The sequence below is a fragment of the Centropristis striata genome, chromosome 24 (assembly GCF_030273125.1).
Source record: "Centropristis striata isolate RG_2023a ecotype Rhode Island chromosome 24, C.striata_1.0, whole genome shotgun sequence".
NCBI classification, from domain to species: Eukaryota; Metazoa; Chordata; class Actinopteri; order Perciformes; family Serranidae; genus Centropristis; species Centropristis striata.
Window position 1 is genome coordinate 3,584,514 of NC_081540.1, and position 20,978 is coordinate 3,605,491.

Below are 20,978 nucleotides of genomic sequence, written 5' to 3' on the forward strand. Positions count from 1 at the left end.
TAAAACTCATTAAAACTAAATGAATTTGAAAACAAAAATCATAACGAAATTAAAACTAAAACTGCACTTCCTGTTTTATTTTGTACTTACCTTCTCTCTCTCGTTTCAGTCCCTGACTTCTTCCCTTTGTGTGAATTTCTTACCACAGTGATTGGTTTCACCTGTTTCCCCCTACCTCATGTATAAATAGTCCTTTTCTCTCTTCGTCTGGTTCACTATGTTTTGTCTCGTCAACGCCCCAGCCGCCTTTTTTCATCTTATCAGGTTTGATTTAAGTTTGTGTTAGATTATTGATCCTCCAAGTGAGCACTTTTCTTTGTGTGTACTTTTATTCTCATTGCCAGTAAATTAGTTTGGATTGAAATTTTGCCAAGTAAAGAAACTTTTTTGTGCCTTTGAATCGTGCATTTGAGCATTCCACCAGTTTTGTGTCTGAAGTCATAACACACTGTTGTGTAAAAAAGATAAAAGCTACATTGTTGTTTTTGTTCAAATTCTCAGAAAAAAATAAGCAACTTATAAGAAATAAAACCTGTCACTATAACTTATAAATATATATTTTAAAATGTTAAGTTAATAAAAAAAATGGATCAGATGTTTTTTCTCTCACTTGTCTCTCCATACAGTGTTTCAACCTCAACTTTTTGTAATTAAGTACGAGCCAGGAATATATAGGGCCAAACTTTTAATTAACCTACTGCATAATGCTCGGTAGATGTCATACTGCAATGCCATTTGATTCTTCTAACTATAGGAGATCCGGGGAGATAAAAACTAAATGACAAAGTAGAAATCTTTCACTATTTGCAAGACAGAAGTTGGCTCCTGTATGTGTGTAACCATCAACATAAAGCCTTGTATTTGCTATTGTTTGCATGGGGATACATTGTTGTCTCCCTGAAAATACAACCAATTATGCATGCTAACCATTAGATCTTGTTGGGAAGAACTGGCTAATGAACTGAAAAATCTCACTGAGTCAACTCCAAACAAATAAATAGTCAAACAAGCAAGAACGAGAGTGAACATAGACTTGTTTACAACTCTGGAGAAAAAGCTTCACGCTCAAAAAACACAAATCTGACCAAGAAACACAAAAGCTCTGGCTTCAAAACTCAACATGTGCATTGCGTTTGTTCTCATTCTTTTTTATCTCTTTGTCTTTGTGACTCAGGTTTTGTTAAAAGTGCTTTTTTGCATCTGTTAGACTCGACTGGATTTGCTCCGCTCAGCAGGTGATTCTCACTCAAGGCATGCTGGGAGAAAGCTTTTCCTTCATTCCTTCCAGCTGGCGAGTGATATTCACAGGCTTGTTTCTTTTACCAGAAATGTTTGACTGGAAAAAAACAACATCCTGGATATGCAAGTGATTCCCAACCAGGAACATTTACCCCAGGAAGTAGATCAACTAATTAGAAAGTGAATTAAAACAGGATAAACAGTTTAAATAGTTAGCTAAAGTAATGGATGAACAGTGAGACATTTGAGGTTTTGGTTTTAAGTGATTGAATAGCGAGCACCTCCTTTTCTTTAAACTGCTGAGAAACCCTCTAATGAACTGTATATACTGTACTCTACCATGAAATCAATACTGTCTCTCTGAATGCTCTGTGTCTCTAGTTTATGGTTGTAAAGTTTCCTGAGGCTGTGATTGTCCTATAGAGGTCACAACAGCTCATTGTTCTGAGGCACCATAGGAACCATTTAATTGTCTGACATTCCAGTTATACCCAATTTATGCAATTCCAAGACTGCTCAGGGAACCCAGTGTGCAGGAATATCCAAATACAGTAGGCAATGCATGAGAAAAACTATGGTTTTTGCCCTAAACTGTAGGGTTTTTATATAAAGTAGGTATGTGGGTAAACAGGAGACTTGTGGGTACCCAAAGAACTGCTGCTACAACCTGTGGAAAAAAAATGGCCATAGAGCACAAGTGGTTAAAAAGGCTATCACAAGAAATGGGCAGAAAAATCAAAATAGTTAGACAAAATAATGGATAAATGGGTGAAGATCAATGGAAAGTAACTACTCATACTTATTAATGTGTGTAAAACAAGTTAAATATTCTGTTTTATATACCAAGTAGCGCCATACATTCAGAACTAACATTCCGTAAGTTCATCTGACATGATTATGCATGAGAAAAACTATGGTTTTTGCCCTAAACTGCATGGTATTTATATAAAGTAGGTACGTAGGTAAACAGGAGACTTGTGGGTACCCAAAGAGAACTCTTTTTCATTCATCCAACTTAAGGTCAGATGGCTGCTTTGAAAAATGCTAGGTCTGATTTTTCCTTGCAAGAAAATTGTCCAACTTTGGAGCATCATTTTACCCTTTCCCAACAAGATTGTTGGCAGCAGTGGTAACTTACATTTGAGTCTGCTACAGATTGTGGAAAAATTGCGATAAAGCACAAGGGGTTAAAAAGATTATCAAGAGAAATGGGCAGAAAAAGCAAAATAGTTGGCCAAAATAATGGATAAATGGTTGAAGATTTATGAAAAGTAACTACCAATACTTATCAATGTGTGTAAAACAAGTTAAATATTCCATTTTATATAATAAGTAATGTCATACAGAACTAACATTGGGAATTAATTAAGAGTTATGTCAGTTCATATGACAAGGCATTAGCAGCAGACTACGTCAGAGCGACACGGTCTGGAACTGCTGCGCTCCAGCATCACACTCATTCAAAAAGAAGCCCAGCTTCAACCATCCCCTGAGGTTTTATCATCAAGCTCCATATTAATCTATAGATGAAACTACCCCTATTGATTAAAGCTTTAGTTCCCTCATCAAACTTAATAATCCAAGAGGTGATTTACGTCAACGGTTAGTGCTGTTCACATTCTGATCATTTATTTATCACGCTTGAGGGCTTTTGGAATGCAGCAGAAAACAAAAGAATAACAGATCAGAAACCTTGGTGTTGATTGTCAGCAGAGAGGAACAAAAACACGAGGACTGCATTGACAGGGGTTTTCGGGGAAAGGAAAGCGTACTTTCAAAAACTGCTAAAAAGAATCAAAATCTCCCAGGACTCAGTGGAGAAACTGCAAGTTGTGTCCTATTTTGCAGCCTGGCAGTAATGCATTGATTAAGAGGGGAATGCATGCAGGAATGATGTTGTGATGTGTCTGGAGTGAGTTCCAAGGATGCACAGAAGGAAGGCAGATTTTATTCCACAAGGGTAAGTAGTAAAATACACCATACAGGTTGAGGAGGTCTCAAATTGTTTGCAGCAACCTCATAAAAGATGGGAAATTGTGTTGGTTTTCCAGCTGATATGCAGAGTCAAGGTGAAGGACGAGGTTTGGTTGGAGCCACAGCACACACTGCCAGAAGCAATTGCCTTTATCATACCATTGATCTTTCCAGTGGCGCTTGCCTTGTGGATTACCATATGTAAAAACAAGGTTATGCTAACAAAACATGTGATTGAAATTCATGGTCTTATTCTCAACACACAATAAATTATGGATCATAACCTCATATCTGTGTGTTTAGAGTCTTTTCTGTCTTTATCTACATTCTCCTGGTGGAGAGACGGTTTTAAATGCATGTTTAACTCTATTTGAGCAGCTGAAATTGAAATGACTTTAAATTAATGCATTTCCACAGTACAAGAAACAGTCGTGATTAATTTAGTCTCTTTACCAACTAAATCATACAATTTTCCGTGTGATAAAATAAAAGAATAATGGAAAGCTACTTATTGATTTCTGCGAGATGCCTTGTGGCTGTTGCAGACAGCAGTGCCAGATAAAGCCATCTTTTATGATAGAATCAGCCAGATGGAAACATAAAACACAACTGATAAAACCACACCGGCGAAAGGATTCCCGAAGAGAGAAGCGGACAGTGGCAATAAGTTCAGTGAAAAAAAATGTTCAATGGACTATTGAATGGTGTCATTAGGAGTGGATTGCGCCATTTGCCAGTGCTTCAAAGCCTGAGACTGGCTTTTAGGGTCACAGGATAAGTGTGACAGAGCTCAGAAGTGTTTGGAAGCAAAGAGTGGTGCTATTTAGGTATTATGCTCAACTATTGGACTGTGAGGAAGCCAACTGTATGTGTGCTTCCTTTGTTTGAGCCCCTTTTCTCAGCAGGAGAGAAGAATCCACACTGTGTAGGCACAGTTGTTATGTTATTGTTCTGGTCACGTTGTCTTCTCTCATTTTTTTTACTTTTTCTCTTCCTTCTCTTCTCTCTGGCCCTGATGGAAGAAGGAAGAAAAACAAACTGCATGACATCATAATTAAACTCGGTCACACAGCGTCTGAGGGGGAATACAGACCGCTCCAATCCGATTGTGATTAAAAATGAGAAAAGACGGACGGACGATAAACAAGCTCCCCAGAGTTAAAACTGCAGAACGTCAGATTTGGTGATGTCCATATTGTTTTCCATTTGGCTTAATCAAATGTCAGCGGCAAAGCCCTGGGATTTGTCTAACGTGGCCTTGGTCTTCCGACCTCCAACAGCGAAAGAGTATAATCTGCTCGAGTCGTGTTTATTATTCAAAAACACACTCAACTAAGGCTTTAGGAAATACTTGACTAAATTGACACGTTCTGCTATCCGTCTGCAGGGAAATGGCCTGCACACAAGACAGTAAGTCTTTGTTTTAGTGGAGTCGTTTCCTTCATTTGTATCCTCTACATGCGTAATGTAATGCTTCTTAACGTCAGCTTTAGATCGCCTGTGGACAATAGTTTCCTGAGTGAAATGGTTGCATCAAAAAGATCTTTCCTGAAAGCCGCACATCACTTACAGTTCCAACTGTTACCATTACTTTTAGCTAGCTATTATCCCCATTCATCCATTACTGAGGGAGCCTGAGAAAGCATCAGCATACCACTCAATATCTCCATAGGGAACAAACACTTTGTTTAGCTGGCAGTTGTTTGGTAACCGTCCACATCGTGTACATCACATTAAATGGTTTCCACATTGTTTGCCATTAGGCTTATAAAATGTCAGCAGAAATGTTACAGGATTTGGTTGAACGTGCCCCGTGTCTGTGGACCTCTAACCACAGAATAGCTTTATAGCATAATCCGCTGAAGTCTTGTTTACTATACAAAGCAAGCACCCTCCTCCGAGGGGCTTTAGAGAATGCTCAGGATAGAAAGGAAGCACTGCCGTGAATGCAGCTCCTCACTTGTCACCATAACAGCCTCTCCAGAAAATTGCACTGTTGCAATGTATGTAATTAGAATAATTGGCGGCGAGTAGCGGGGTAAATGTTTGACAATATGCATACGTTGTTTGAATGTGCATTATTTTTATCAGCTCGTGTCTTTGTGGAGGGTGAAGAAGGGATAAAAACATCACAAAGAATGCGCTAAAGGTCGACCACTTGAGTATTTTCCAACGGACCAGTCGCTATAAACAGGTTATCAAATCTGCTGTGTTTCGGTGGTGCATTAAATATGCATTGTCCTTGTTGAATAGATAAGAAAATTAATTAGAAGAAATAATCAGTGGCTTAACTGGCAACAGGTGTGAACACTAAATGAGTTTTGAATGGATCAAAAAGTCACACATGCAGACATCGTATCATGCATTTGTAGGTACGTTTTCTTCACGTTAATTGATTTCTATGGATCCCATAACAGGCTTTATCTTCACCATACAGACCAATGTAAGTGGGTAACTTGTCTATTCTGTCTGTGTGTCAGAGGCTGGTTGGAGATCAGCACTCTAAGATATAACACGGTGAGTCGGAGGGCCCTTGATGGAGTACAGCTCTTGTGTTCACTCGTGGTAGACTCCATTACTTCTCCATATATAGATGGCAGTGGGAGAGAGGATCCCCAGCAAATTTGATCAGCGAGATTACAAACCACCCGTACTAGATCATTTAAACCTCATCTCTGTTGCCTGCAAGGACCACAATACATTACTCCCTCCGTGCAGTGCATCTATCAGTCCCCTGAGCCTCGCTGCTGCAGTGATCAGATGAACGCAGAGGGAAGAGCTCGCTGACCAAACGGCGCTCCTGACCCGCCGGGGTCAAGAGAACGCCAGGCCTGGCCAACGGCGTTCAAATGATGCTCTGAATGGGGCTAGATTCATCACGCTGGGGTGGCAGTGGGCAGGGAAGGTGGCCTCGATGGAAGCTATCTGTAATGATAGACGGCCCTACGAATGTCTCGGAGCCCTCGGAGAGTGCTCTGCCCTGCACTGCACATTGCAGAAGGACACATAATCTATTGCTGTAATTGGACACCAGCAAAGGGGAAATCAACAGTGGATTTGTGGATTGGCTGAACCATACCGGTGGGAGATATATTACACCTGGTTCTCTGGAACTATGTAGAATTAGTTACACCGTGCTCGTTATGTGTGTGATGCATGCTTTAGAGATATCATGGTGACGGTTTCTGAAAAATCAGCAAAGGGAGTCGGACTCAGAGGGGAATTCTTCCACCTAACTGGATTTGTGCTCATAGTTGTCATTTAACTGAAGGCATGTCAAAAGGAACACACTTGTGTATGTTTACTACATCCAAGCCCATTTATTACCTCCACTACTGCAGGTATGTTCTGTTAGTTTGGATAAAAACAGAAAAATACTGGCTTCATGTTGGTGCAGCATGAGCCGAGGATGAACCTGTTAAACATTGCAGAGGGTCCATATCAAGGGGCATTTACAAGTTTTTAATTTATTTTTCACATTGCGAGAGAGGGCACTACCTTTGAGAAGGTCTACACTCTTGGAGGGCCCAAAATGTTGATGTTTCCATCAATAAATGCAGCTTGTTTGAGTGCAGATATTTTATGAATTAAGCTCTAGAGTGTGAAAACAGACAAAGCCAATCTTGGACCTTGGCTACAGTTTGCCAAGACAAGAAACCATGCCAGATGGGATGTGCTGCCAGGAAACCCAGGGCATTGAGGGCTCCACCAGGCAACATCTTTTGTGGTCAAAGCCCTCCAGCATTGCTCAAAAGAAGTGCTCAAAGAACTAGACTCATCCTGGGTTGGCTGGCTGAGCTGCAGAGTTCATTATGGATCCACTGAAACGAGAACCAAGGAGCTTTTTGGCAGCTTTGTCACTTTTCTGTGGTTGTTTTGGCCTTTTGTAGTTTTTTTTGTCTCATCTTTTCCAGTCATTTTGGGTCCTTGTGGTCCTTCATAGCCATTGTGAGGCTCTTTGCAGTAATGTTACATCTCTTTGTAGTTGTTTGGGCTCTTTGTCATCACGTTGTGTCTTCATGGTCTTCTTCCAGTCTATTTATGGTTGTTATGTGCATTTCAGCAACATTTTGTTTGTGATGCCTCTGACACTCTGGGCCTGTACCTGTACCCATCCATGTTTAACATGCTTTCAGAAACAGGACACTCCAGCTTGACTTGTACTGCGTAAAGCCCTGACATTGTCTCACTTCTACCACCCATTGCTGCTCTCTCTTCTCATTTGCATGTTGGCCCTGTTGCCGTCTTAATGCTGCAAATATGTCCCAAGGATATAAACAAGGGGGGAATTGGATAACTGCCCTCAATTATTCATTTATTTGCTCAGATGCGTGTCCAGATTTGCAACCACTTCATCAGCCTGACCTCTCGGTGAAAACACCTCTGCTGGCAGTTAGTGTTAAAATGATCCCCCTCTTAAACTCTTACTCCTGACTTGTGTTGTTTTTAATTTAAAGGGAACAACCTTGGTGTATTATGGCAGCATAAAAAAAAAGATTTCAGTTTTGCTACCCTCAGCCCATTCTCTGGAGAAACAATTATCATTCTTTACTGTGACTTTTAAGAGCTGCTCGAGGGCCAAGCTGAAACCGTGACAAGGACGTCTCCCTGTTTATGGAATTGTGTGAATATTATATTTGCTCCCTGCTGAGAACTTGGACTATCAGACTGATTTGCCTACAACACTAAACCTAGCTATGCCCGCCTTTTGTTCCCTGCATCTCAAAACATTTTCTTTGCAGCTGTTTGAGTTAATGCTGTCATTAGACTATTGGATCCTGTAACCAAATTATAATGTGATCTCCCGCATCATCTATTCTTCTCTTCCCTCTGAGCTGATGAATAGCTTAAGGTCAGACTATCAAATTAGTGGCTCCCATTACTCCCTAGACACTAATGGCATCTTTATGAAAGGAAAGATATGTAATCTCTCCAAAAGCCTTTTGGAGACCAAACAGTTTGTCTGTAGATGAAATGTGAGTGCAGTGCTGGGTGAATTGAATTGGGAGGAGGCATGGTGTGTGTCTTTAAGTGCCAAACCCAGCTCACACACACACACACAAACACACACTGTGCAATGTTTTTAATTCATCTAACTGCTTGTATTTGTCTATTAATCTGCATGTGTCATTACACCCTCAATTATGGGATCTCATTTCTTTACAGCAAATACAAACAAAAAGCCAGGTCGGAAATAGTGCACAGAATCACAGAGCAACCACAAATTGTGATCAATAAATTGGGGCCGGGTCAACCAAGCTCCATTCAACTTATCACATAATTAAACGTGTGTACTCTGCTATGTAAACTGCTGAAATGTGTCGTCAAATAACAGCCAGAGTCTCACTTAATTAATCTGTGTTTGCATGTGTTGGGCCAGGAGACCAGCCAAGGACAGTTTGAATGGACGTTAAGGCCTTGAGGGGACGCCACGTGGATCCATCGCCAATAAGTCTGGTTGTATTCTCTATATTTTATTGTACAATGAATTCTGTTTTATTGTTATTGTGAACAAATCCAGCGGAAGTCCAAGACAAACAATGAACAGATTGCAGCATTGATTGAACTGTAGTATTGATGTTGACTCACAAAGCTCAATGTGGCTTATTCCTCTGTTCCGTTGAGCTCCATTGTTGTCCATAAATTTAAAAAACAAGTTAGTCACACTGTTGTACTGGGTGACATCTTTATTACACTGAACAAGGCCATTGTAGTTTATTTGTATCCTTTATCCTGCCAAAAAATACCCAATATAGCTTCAAATGTGTATTAATCCAAAGCTAAAAATAGTCAAATAAATGCACCATTTATTCCTGGTTGAGTAATGTACTAAAACCTACAGTGCCCAGCTTCTTTGAGGAAAAGAGGTTCTTTTTAAAATGACGCTATTATGACCAAATAGGTTTGGGGAGACTGGTCTCTAAAACGACAATATAGGGCGTTTGTAAAGGCAAAATATGACTCATATTTACATTTTCGACTTTCCTCCGCCTCGATCTTTCTGACATTGTAGTAATGATTGACGGTGATGTGGAGTTTGTATGGTAGATGTCACACAGGAAAACAGGGTTTGTGTCCCATGTAAAAGGAGAAGTAAACAATTTGTTTTTTTACGTAACTTCCTGTAGTCACGTCACCCTCGTAACTACCTAAGTTCCGACATTTGACTTTTTAACCCTTTGATGCACAAAATATAAACACCTTCTAATGCACAATATGGGTCAAAAATAGCCTTGTGCAATAGAAGTGTGATAAAAAAGTTTTTTTTTTTCAAAAAGATTAGGATGTATGATGATCAGAAACAAGTTATTTGAGGAAAACCTGCAGTAATGAATAATGAAATTAATTAATTGCAAAGATATAGAATATAAAAACTTAGTTGTGTCACTTTAGACCCATGTTGTGCATCAAAGGGTTAAACTATCTTTTAGGATGCCTTACCAGGAAGTTTTTTGCCCTAAACCTAGGTCAGTGGTTTTGTAGCATAAATTCACAGAAACTGCAGCCTTTGTTACAACCGCAAATTGTAAGTGTATATATAATGACATTTGTGCTATTTTTTTGAAAGCTCCGCTGTACCGTGAGCCACAAAACTCTCATAAGTGTCATTTCGATTGGAGATCTTGACAGGTTTAGGTCCACAGATGGGCTTAAATGTTTTTACCAATTAACGGTCTTAATTTGCTTAATCTTTAAATCTAGTTTGATTTGTCTACTATCAACAGGCCAAAAATTATCTGAAAACTAAACATAAGAGATCAACCGTTTTTTCATTGCACCACATTGAGTTGTTATGCAATAAGTGACGTCTTTCTTCAGTTTTTAGAATCCAGCATCCTGCATTGCCTAAATTTTATTTGAATTCCACCCACCCAAGAGACCAACACTGGGATACTTGATCCAGGAGCAGGACTGAAATCAAACAGCTTGGTTCAATGAAAGACCCCCCGGACAGCCGCAGTGGAAGTCCATCACTGGGTCACAGCCTCAATCCGTCACTGTCTGCTGCTGCTATCAAGAGCAGGTCCAAGGAGAAGACGGGAGTGACTCAGGACTGCAGCGCTCCACTCCACTCTTTAGGTCAGACACTTGATAAATGTTGTATTTTTCATATTTTCCTTGCCGAGCGGCCTCATTAAATCCATACAAAGATGTAGTTTCGAAGATGAGTTGCTCTGAGACAATCTGAAATGAACCGCAGCTCAATTTTAAGCAGAACTCCTTAATATATTTATAATATGAATATTGATGTTATTTCTCCTGCAAATATAGTGGCCCGTGCTTCCCGGGAGGCAGGTACGAAGAGAATGAATCTTCAATCTGACTGCAATCAAACAGCTTAGTTCACTAAAAGATCTCTCCCTCCCACCTGCACCGACTGCAGTGCAGGTCCAGGTTATAACCTCAATCCCTCACTCTGAGGTTGGAGATAGACTGTATTCACTTTCCATTCAGCCAGCGCTTATGTGCTCTGAATTCAAACTCAAATTGCCTACCAGAAACCTTGAGGTATTTGAGTTAATCCAGACTGAATATACACCTTAAAGATTTATTTTTCACCTTGTATCTTCTTGATGCTGCATTGTAAACATTTAATTTCTTTGCAGGAGTTTGGAGTTTTTGACATGTTGTACGTCATTGTTCTGTTTTAACCACCCACCACTGCATGCAATTAAGGCTGCACAATCACAGTGCAGCACTGTATTCCACTTTTGGCCATGTCCACTTGTTATTTTGGCTCTTTAATGATACTTTGAGCCCAGGGGATAGGCTTAGCTGTGACGGGGGTGAATCCAGTTACGTCCACAGGGGCAGAAAGGCTCCTTTTGGATTTAGCAACAGACTTCTCTCAGGCATGAGTGCCAATTCTGACCTTACATGAGGTGAAAGCCCCACAATGACAGAATCGTGAGGTTTTTTTCCCCCCTAATTCCATATTCTGACAAAATTAAATGTCTTGAAAAGGGCATGAGAAAAGCTGTCAGTGTAAGGGTCTATGTGGGCAGGACACACGTCTCTGAACACGTACTCGTGGATGGATTAGTGAAGGGGCCAACGGGGAACAGGCCTCAGGGCTTCTCTGGCCTTCACCTACAAAATGTCACTCAAAGAGACACGGAGCAACTACAGGGAGATGCAAAACAGCTGCAGACAGACACAAAGCAACTACAAAGACTCAAATTAGCTTTCAAAGAGACACAAAAGAGAAGCTAATTACTTCAAAAGAGGGTCAACCACATAGAGACATACAGTACCCTCAAAAAGACAACCTCAAAGAGACTCAACATGACTACAAAGAGACACAAAGCAACTACAGAAACAGTCAAAATAGCTTCATAGAGACAATAATTACTTCAAAGGGCAAAAATAACTTAAGATAATATAACTACACAAATACCAAAACAACCACAAAAGACACAATCAGCAACAAAACAACCACAAAAGACAGAAAATGACTACAATGGACTCAAAATAGCTTCAAGGTGACAAAACTACAATACTTCAAAAGGGGAAGAATAATTTAAGATCATATAACTACAAAATTACCAAAACTACAAAGAGACACAAAGCAACTAAAGACTCAAATTAGCTTTCAAAGAGACATAGTCTCAAAAAGACAAAAACAACCTCAAAGAGACTCAAAATGACACAAAGCAAGAACAAAGACATTCAAAATAGCTTAAACAACTTTTTACAACTACAAAGAGAAGCTAATTACTTTAAAGGGGGCAAAATAACTGAAGACAATATAACTACACGAATACCAAAACAACCACAAACGAAAAAATCAGCAACAAAACAACCACAAAGAGACAGAATGGCTTCAAAGAGACAAAACTACAATTATAAGCTGATTACTTAAAAGTGGGAAGAATAACTTAAGACAATATAACTACACACTTACAAAAACGACATAGATACACACAAATTACGACAAAGATGACAAAATAACTAAAGACAATATAACTTCTGAATTACCAAAACAACCACAAAGAGACACAAAACAACAAAAAGAGGCGAACCATCTGTAACATATGTGTGTGTTGCTCCTGTGTAGGAGGGTGGGGGCCCTTTGCATGTCTGCACCCAGGGGCCCATTGTCTCATGAAGCACCAGGCACGTAGTGAGCTTAAATCCTATCATGGCTTTTTGTCCTCTTACAAAAACTTTTTATCCAGAATGACAGTGGCAACAACAGGATCAAACACAAAATGCCGGTAATAATATTCCCAGCAGATCCTGTAGGCTCCGAACTATGTGACCGTTATTAAATGATAACAGCCAGTTGTAAATACTCAGGGCATCAAATTCTCTGGGAGGCAATAACTTTCTAAAGGCTGTTCTGAAGCCTAAATTTCATTCCCCCCCTCCCTCCCCTTCTTCTTGTCTTCTCGCCCTGAGTGGATGGATGTTGTTAAAGTGATGATCTTTGCCAAAGGGGGAGAAAAAAACAGCGTTCCAGGCACAGTTGTCTACTTTGACGTGAGCAGAGATACTGGAACAAAGGAGAGTAACGCAGGGTTATGACTCACTGAAAGGCATCTCAGCACAGCTCCAGACATTTGTAATATTAAAAGATAAATATTTTCCTATATTCCTTCCTGTCTCAAAAGTTTCCAGGCCTTTAAATATTATCGCCGGCTTGAGTTGGGACTGTGGCCTTTAGTGAGCGTCTGCTATATGACAAATACTGCACTTATCCTGGATCCGGAGAGCATGACGCTTTCCTATTAGGAAACCATTTGGAGTTGGAGTTCAAAATCCAAAGTGTGCCTTTGTGATTTAATTAGGGGATTGCAAACGAGGAGGCAGGTCGGCCCGGAGATGGCAGGCTCATAACTCACCACTTCTGTTGCCCCTCCGCTCTCCAGTCTCCAAGACAAAGTATCATCCTGTGTTACGGAGTTACTGAATCCCCTTTTGCCACGGCCATCTTGGATCCATTTCTCTGTACCTCCTGTGAAATAGGTCACATTCTATTCCTGTATTTCCAGAACTTCTTATAGCTTCAAATGATGTTGAAGCTGATTGAATTTTATTCCACTGCCCCTTCAACCCCTGCTAAAGACCCTCAGGATTTCAGATGATCCCAAAAGGATCCAATAACCTTTATATGTGACTCAAGAGTTGGGGAAAAAGCTCTTCTGGTCTGTCATTCTTAATTATCTTAATCTCCAGAGGGACTCATTTACTGCAGGCTGATGTAGTACTGGACGTCCAAAGGCAACAGATGTGTCATATTCAAACTAAAAAAACTCTTAATAATTGGCCTCGAAATACAGCCAGAAAGAGAGTTTCTTGGTTTGAAAAACCTCAGAAGTGCAGAGTTTGGTTTCAGCTCCAACGTGATTGATTCGTTCTCAATTCTTAAAGGATTTGCAGTCCATAAAGCTTTTGTAGCAGCAAAGTCTGCTAATGCTCATTACAGAGACAGCAGACGAGCTGCGGAGCCAGACATATCTGCCACTGGAACTTTTAGGTCGTTTTTTTTTGCTTATTGTTTTTTTTTTAAGTGTGTGTTGGTTTCTGTATGCAGTGTGAAGGCAGGCTTGTAATGCAGCTCCAATTATATGGTCCGCCTAAAGGGAAGAGCAACGAGGCTTACTTGAGCATCTGCTACTTTTTGATGCAGTTGCTGACCTCACACTGTCTCCCCTTCTGGTGAATTATTTATCATTAAAATATATGTGAAAATAAATACAAAGAAGAACACATCCAACTCCCAAACAAACGATGAGGGGAATGTCAGTGTGAGGGACAGGTTATATAACGGACATAATATGATGTAATCATTTCACTTAGCAAACAAAATGTTGTTGTCCTTCTGAGTGCCTTCGCATGAGCATATTGATGAAAAATGAATCCACAAAGAAACGGTCTTTTCATTTCAGCCGAAAAAATCCACTTTATCGACCCACATAATGGTTAATTTCTCTCTTCTGAAATTGGTTTTCGCTCTTTAAAATCCCTTATCGGTTGGGACTAGCATTTATAGACCTGATTTACAAACAAAAATCACACTTTTTACAACATAAAACCACTAAATTTTGATTTTATTTAATGCTTAAAGGAGAGTGTAGGATTTTTTAAATTTATTTTTTATTTCACCTTTATTTAACCAGGAAATATCCTATTGAGATTAAGAACCTCTTTTTTCAAGGGAGCCCTGGCCAAGAGGCAGCCAACACAAAATACAGTTACATATTAAATAAGACACAGACCTTAAACGCGTCAAGAAACAAGTGCATGTTGTGGAATCGGCCTCAATAACTCAGTTTGGTCAGTTAGTTTCCACTCTTTCTGTAGCATATTCCAGCATCAGGTGCAGAATAAACAAATGCCCTTTTACCCAACTCTGTACGAGTGGAAGGGGCATAAAGCAACAATTGATCTTGTGAACAAAGAGAATAAGATCCAGCATTTCTCACAGTAATTAAGGTGCAAATGTATGAAGGCAACAGTCCTAATATTACTAATAATAAATAAATAAATAAATAAATAATAAATGAACGTATACCAATAACTAGCCCTTGGAGTGGCCAGAAAAGGAATATTCGACCCCAGAGTATAATTCACACATCTTACAGTTAGTAATGAAGCTCAAAGAAGCATGAAAAATATTATCAATCATTCTAAGACATTGAGCAGCAGCATTCATGTTCATATCCACAGCAAGTATCACAGGCCTCAGTGTAGTAGTACAAGTCAAGTCAAAGTTTATTTATAGAGCACATTTAAAAACAACCTCAGTTGACCAAAGTGCTGTACAGTTATTAAAATAGAACAAATCATACACAAATAGGTATAAATAAAAACAATAAAATACTAAAAACAGTAAAACAATCAAATAAAATAGTAATAAAAGCTCAATCCAAAACAGAGTTAGAGATAAAAAAGACACATAAAAGGGTAAAAAAGTAAAAAAGAAAGCCATGTATCCACAGGACAGGCCTCAGTGTAGCAGTGTGGTAACAGCAAGTAGTAGAAACTTCAGAATCTCTGCGTTGCCATCTTGATGTAAATCCTGATCCATATTGTTGCTGGAGATCTAGGCTAAAGACTGCAGCAGATACCTTTAAATTCTGTGCTATCTATCACTCCATTTCCAAGCAGACCGTGAAAACATTGTCTGTTCTGGGCTTCTGTAGAAACACTTCTAAGTGTCAGGTGGTTATATACGATGGAAAATCATAATTATCAATATTATATACCATTTCTGTAAATAGCTCACCTCCTACACACTGCTCCATAAATATAGTTCCATTTAGATGTTATTATAAAGAACGTGGTCCCTATAAAAGCTCCCAGTGACTCATGAGGAATATGAGGACGTTGTACAACGGGGCACAGTGAGGGCATTAAGCAGAGTAGCATTTGTTTTAGCCACTATAGTGACTCATGATGAAGCATATATAGGATATATAGGTTCAACAGATACTCTGCAAAAAGACTGACCTTATGAGTATGTGCATGTGCAGAGTGGATAAAATATCCTGTTATCACTTCATTTAAAGTTTGAGATTTGCAAAATGTTGCATAGTTTGCTGCAAACATCACTTCATTGCAAACAGGCATTACCTTGCAGAAGATTAAAACTTTAAAATGAAATATTTTACGTTAATAAATTGAGTGAGGATATCTAAACAAGACTGAAAACCAAAAATGTATAATTTTTTTAACGAGTACTACTTCTACTGCACTGAATTCCAGTCTCACATTTCGAGGAATTAATTCACAAGTTTCTTTAAATATTAGCCAGTTAATTTTCCCGACTCTTCAAAAATGAACCACTCTTCCAATCAGCATAGCATGTATTAAAAAAAGAAAATATGCTACCTTTTATTTCAGCCTTCCAAAAACAGCAGTGAGGAACACCAGGAGCCAATGCCAGGAGCTGAGTTTTCATTAAAACAAAATTATGACTGGTGTGTTAACTGCATGCCAAATTAATCAGAGCACACAAGGCCAAATTGCCTCCCAAGTTGCTAACCGGTTGCTCAAAAGCAATGTGGCATTTTAAACGCCATTTTTTAACTGAAGTGCTTGCTTCATATGAATGCGCAGCATAAAACTTCACGGAGAACAATGAGGGCAAAACAGCATCACAAAAATCTCTTTCTACCGGAATACATGTGGCGTAAACACAACACATCTGCTATACTTGGTCCGTCCTGCTGTTATTACAGACATGATAGATGCAGAGACAGTAAGTGCACTGAATGATCTCGTAAAAGTTGTTCAATCAAACTTGGATTAAAATTCAGAGGAACAATGCTCCGAGTTAAATTGAGTTCCCTTCAAACTTTAAGCTGTCCGTCCAACTTCTGTAATAAAAAATGGATGAAGAGAGAAGTCACAGTCTCGCTTTATCATTGAATTGTGGACTGAGATAATGATCACTGAACTTGGAGGATTTCTCAGTCTTCCTCTGTCTGTGTCACTGTGAAGTCGAGGCAGGTATTTCCACAGAAATTCACTCAAAGAGACACTTGATCCTCGGATGTCAGCGAGACTATCATACTGCTGAAGACAGCTGAAATTCTTTAATTCTGGGGCTGAAATGTGTAAGGTGCCTAACTTTTTATTGCATTGTGTGATATTCTGGAGAAAGAATCTTTGTATGTATGACAAAATACCCTAAAATCAAACGGTTTCTATTCATATAAAAGGATTTACTTCTGTCTTTAGTATTCTGACTTTTAACCCAAATCATGCACAATCCAAATGATGTGGACTGACTGGAAGCACCCTGCTTAGCTTTAGCATGCCCGAGCTGCAAAAAACAGCACCATGCATGCCTGACCTTATTTTCACTCAGAATACATTATGCAATCAAATCGAGGTTTGCGGACTATGTTAATGAAGCCAACTGCATTCCAGCGTGGGTCTCCCGCTTGGGCAAACAAACATCTGCTAGTCAGCTAAAAGGGAAAGAAAGGGCCGCCAAGGAAGATATTCAGGCTTTTCAGGTCTCAGGCCTGAATGCTTTTTCTTCAGCGCTGTCCTCCTCGCTGAATGCGTCGTGACTCTGAATCACAGAATAAATCAGTCTTGTATCCGGAGTGGTTATGAGTGTAGATTATTAATGGGTTTGAGACATGCATTGAGGGGAGGGAACTCCATTACAGTGGCTGCAGGGTACACGTTATTCCTTCCAACCTCAATGACCCCATTTACTTAATAGCATATAGCACAGGAGCATACAGAACAACCTAATTATATACCATAGACAGACATCTTTTTTCGTGCAAACTTAACTTTATCAGAATTGGTAAAGCTGTGAAAACTGTCTCGTTTTAAAATGTTTCAACACGTACATGCTGCAGTAGAAGCCACTGTGGCTGCATGCTAACGTGCAAGTCTGGTCTCATTCACTATTTTGTAGTTCTAATTAGCAAAAATAATGCGTTATAATAAATATATAACCATATAACTGCTGAGCCAGGAGTCATTTGGTAGCGACCTCTAGTGGCCGTGGTAATTGCAACTGTAGCAAAAAAATGAAAGGGGTTAAGTGACTTTGTCATATAAAGAGCAACAAAGTCCATTTAGTGAAGAGGTTGGGGGGATGTATAGGTTAAAAAAAAAAAATAATAAATAAAACAGACAAGGTTGTTTCAGTGTCTAAACTTAATCATGTACCATACAGACTAACTTCATCAGCCAATCCATGACTTTTTAAAATCAGAAATTACAGTCATTTTAATACCTTAACCTAATGATAGTTCAGTTTCACATTGTAACCATTTAAAATAGAATACATATATCTTACCACCGTGTTGTAAATGTGCCAACAATGACGTTGCTTACATGCTGATGTTTTGCAGGAATTACATTGACATTTTTCACCATCTTAGTTTCGTGTGAATATGCCATAATTTGCCTTTTATTACTATGGGTGATTGTTTTTGCAGACATTTAGTCACTGACAGTACAAGATAAATTTAAATTGACCTCGTGATACTAGCACTAGAAGGAAACTTAAGTGCTCACCAGTTATTGGATTGGCAACCAGTCCAATATTTGAGAGAGAATAACTAGTTTTCCAGATTTACTAACTTTTATGCATATCGCATTGGCAAAGTTAAATGGAAAACAGCAAGTTTTGTTGCCCAAAAAGCTAATTTTAATTACCATTTTTAAAAATTCTCCAACATAACAGACCCAGTGGCTGGTGGAAATTGTACTCAACTCTTGTGGGTTATTTGGTCAGCAGGTCCATTCGGTTTTAAATTGGGGCATCCATTAACTTCACTGACTAAAGCATTATAATAAAAAAATTGCTATTGCTCAATCACTTTTTAGAGTTTTATTCACCCGTTGAGATGATGGCAAATCCAACTGCAGCAAATGACAAATGGGGAAATTATGGAAAATATAATAATGACGGGAGTAAGGAACTTCACTGCCAAGCTGCATTTGGGTTTCCTATTCTATGCATTCAAGCATCTGGATCAGGCTTTGACCAGCCAGTTTATTCAAGCACGCAACACAAATGTTCAGAATTATCCTTTGGCTTTTCTGGTACTGAAGTGGGATGGAATTTCTGTGTGAAAGAAGCCGAGTCAAGCCAAGTGAGCTGTAACTTGTAGTAATCCTATTCCCTCGTCTTTTAAGACATGTCTTTCTCGTCTCACCACAGAGCAGGGTGACCTTGGTTAGCTTATGTCTCCACAACATGCAGCACTTTCAAATATTGCCAAAATAAATAACCTTGTACATCAGTTGGCTCACTGAACGGAGCAAAGGCCTGCAGATTGACTAAAGCAGGCCGGCTGTTTTTATGTCTCATGGTGTTTCTTTGAGGTTCGGACATGAAAGCTCTACCCGAGCTTTATTTTACCATCTCACAGGCTTCACCGGTGGAAGGAACTTGAGAAGAGAAGGTCTGCCTCAAAGCTAGAGATCAACCTAGCGTTGTATTGATGCTTTTCTCCAAAGTATTAGCAGACCAGGCCTCCTGCTCCAACTCTGACTCCTTAGCTCTATATAACAGACATTTATTTTTGATCAAGGAAACAGAACATCTGGTGCAGATGCCACTGATCACAAACAACCATCTTGACACTGATTGGTTCTGCTGTAGCGTAAAGAGATCCCTCTGAACCAGAAAAAGAAATGTCGGAAAGTAATTGGGACATCATCTCAGCACAAAGTTATTTCTTCTGATGACTCCACTATTTTTTTCTCATTTGAAATTTGCATCAATAATCCCAGTGCCACAATGAAGAAAAGGATTAACGTCAGCAGAATAATTGAAGAAATGGATTTTGGGGATTGATGTTGCCTGGCAACCCCTTAATTTGAGTTTCTAATGGTGCCTTTAATTTCAGTAAATTGAGTCACTTGAATCACATGCACGGAAAGCACCATTTCCCCTTCCCACCTTCCCGAAGTTAAATTTTTATGAGTCAGGGGTAATACACACTTTATGTAACTGTTTAAATAGTGGATGACGAATTCATACCGTCAACTGCTGCTCGTAGGCCGACTGCTCTAAATGGTGCCAAACTGCTTTCGTATCTGCAAGCATCACAAAACTTATTAATTTATAATTGTGATTGTCTTTAAACCTGGGCCTCATTTCCCTATTTTCACACCTTGTAATGGCACCACACAAGGAACCAGCAGGCAGCAGGATAAACACGAGGAAACACTGTCATCATACGCATTTAGCTATTTCATTAAGGGAAAAAAAGGGTGTCTTTTTGTTACATTTTGATTTTAAAGTTTCCCCTCTGTCATGCAGCACTCCCTGCACAGATTGTATTGAAGTGGACCAAGCCTGCATGGGCAGATGATATATATGGGTACGGACATGCAAAAGGCCCCTCCACCTCAGACACAGCAGCAAAACAGACTTTGTAGCTGTTCAGCCTCTTTGTATTCTTCTGTCAATTGTTTTGGTATTTTTGTAGTCATTTTTTGTTCTTTTTGACCCTTCTTGTAGTCCTTTTGCATTTTCGTTTGGTGCTTTATGTCTCTTTGTGTCTCCTTGCAGCTGTTCTGCAACTTTTTTTTTAGTTGTGCGTCCCATTAGGTACTCGTTTAGTTTCTTTGTGGTCCTTTAAAGTCCCCTCCTGGTTGGTTCAAATGTCTATTTAAGAGACGTATTGTTGATTAAGGCCAGCACAGTCCCCAACACTTTGGGTCCCTCACCTGTGCCTGATTCATTCAGTCGGTGCCTTAAACCTGCATTCTTTTTAATGGCCAGCAGGTGGAGACTCCACTGGTTGCAAAAAAATCCAACTGTATAAAAGTCTGAGAAATTGACCCTACTTCTCTCTGAATTAGTTTATCATCTCAATCACTAGTTTAAAGTATTCCTCGATACAGCATTATGTTTATTTTGTAAATGATGGTCCCATTTAGAGTAAAATAGATGAAATAGCAGTGTATGCTGGGAAGTTGCCATCATGGTGAACTGTTAATCAGGCTAGAAGTGTAGTATCCATGGCACTGTACATTTAAATGTCTGTGAACTTATTTTTTTGGGTTTCCTATTATGTTAGTAGCTATGTGTTGAGCAAATCTAGCAGCCAGGTTCATTTAGGTTGCTGGATAAAGTGGCGGTTTATGTTGTCTATCAATTCTCAATTAGATTATTAGTGGCATTATGGAGGCTATGTCCAGTCTTTGGTTCCCTGTGAACAGCTCAAAGGTGAAGGAAGTGGAATGAAGTTACACAATCAAATACCCCAATAGACGATAGAAATACTTATAGACCCATGCACTGCAAAAAAAGAAAAGTTGGGTGAACTCAA

The 20,978-nt window shown here is 39.4% G+C and overlaps 1 long non-coding RNA gene across 2 annotated transcripts in view; it reads left to right on the forward strand.

Moving 5' to 3' along the window:
• The window catches only part of LOC131962661 (uncharacterized), a 34,222-nt gene extending 23,460 nt beyond the window's left edge, over nt 1-10,762 (forward strand). The window contains exons 2-4 of one of the 2 annotated variants that reach the window (XR_009389948.1): nt 8,594-8,670; nt 10,040-10,293; nt 10,486-10,762. This is a non-coding gene — a long non-coding RNA (uncharacterized LOC131962661). Of the gene's footprint in view, nt 1-8,593; nt 8,671-10,039 lie in introns of both variants that reach the window. The other variant, XR_009389947.1, reaches the window with a different exon arrangement.
• The last annotated feature ends 10,216 nt before the right edge of the window (nt 10,763-20,978 follow it).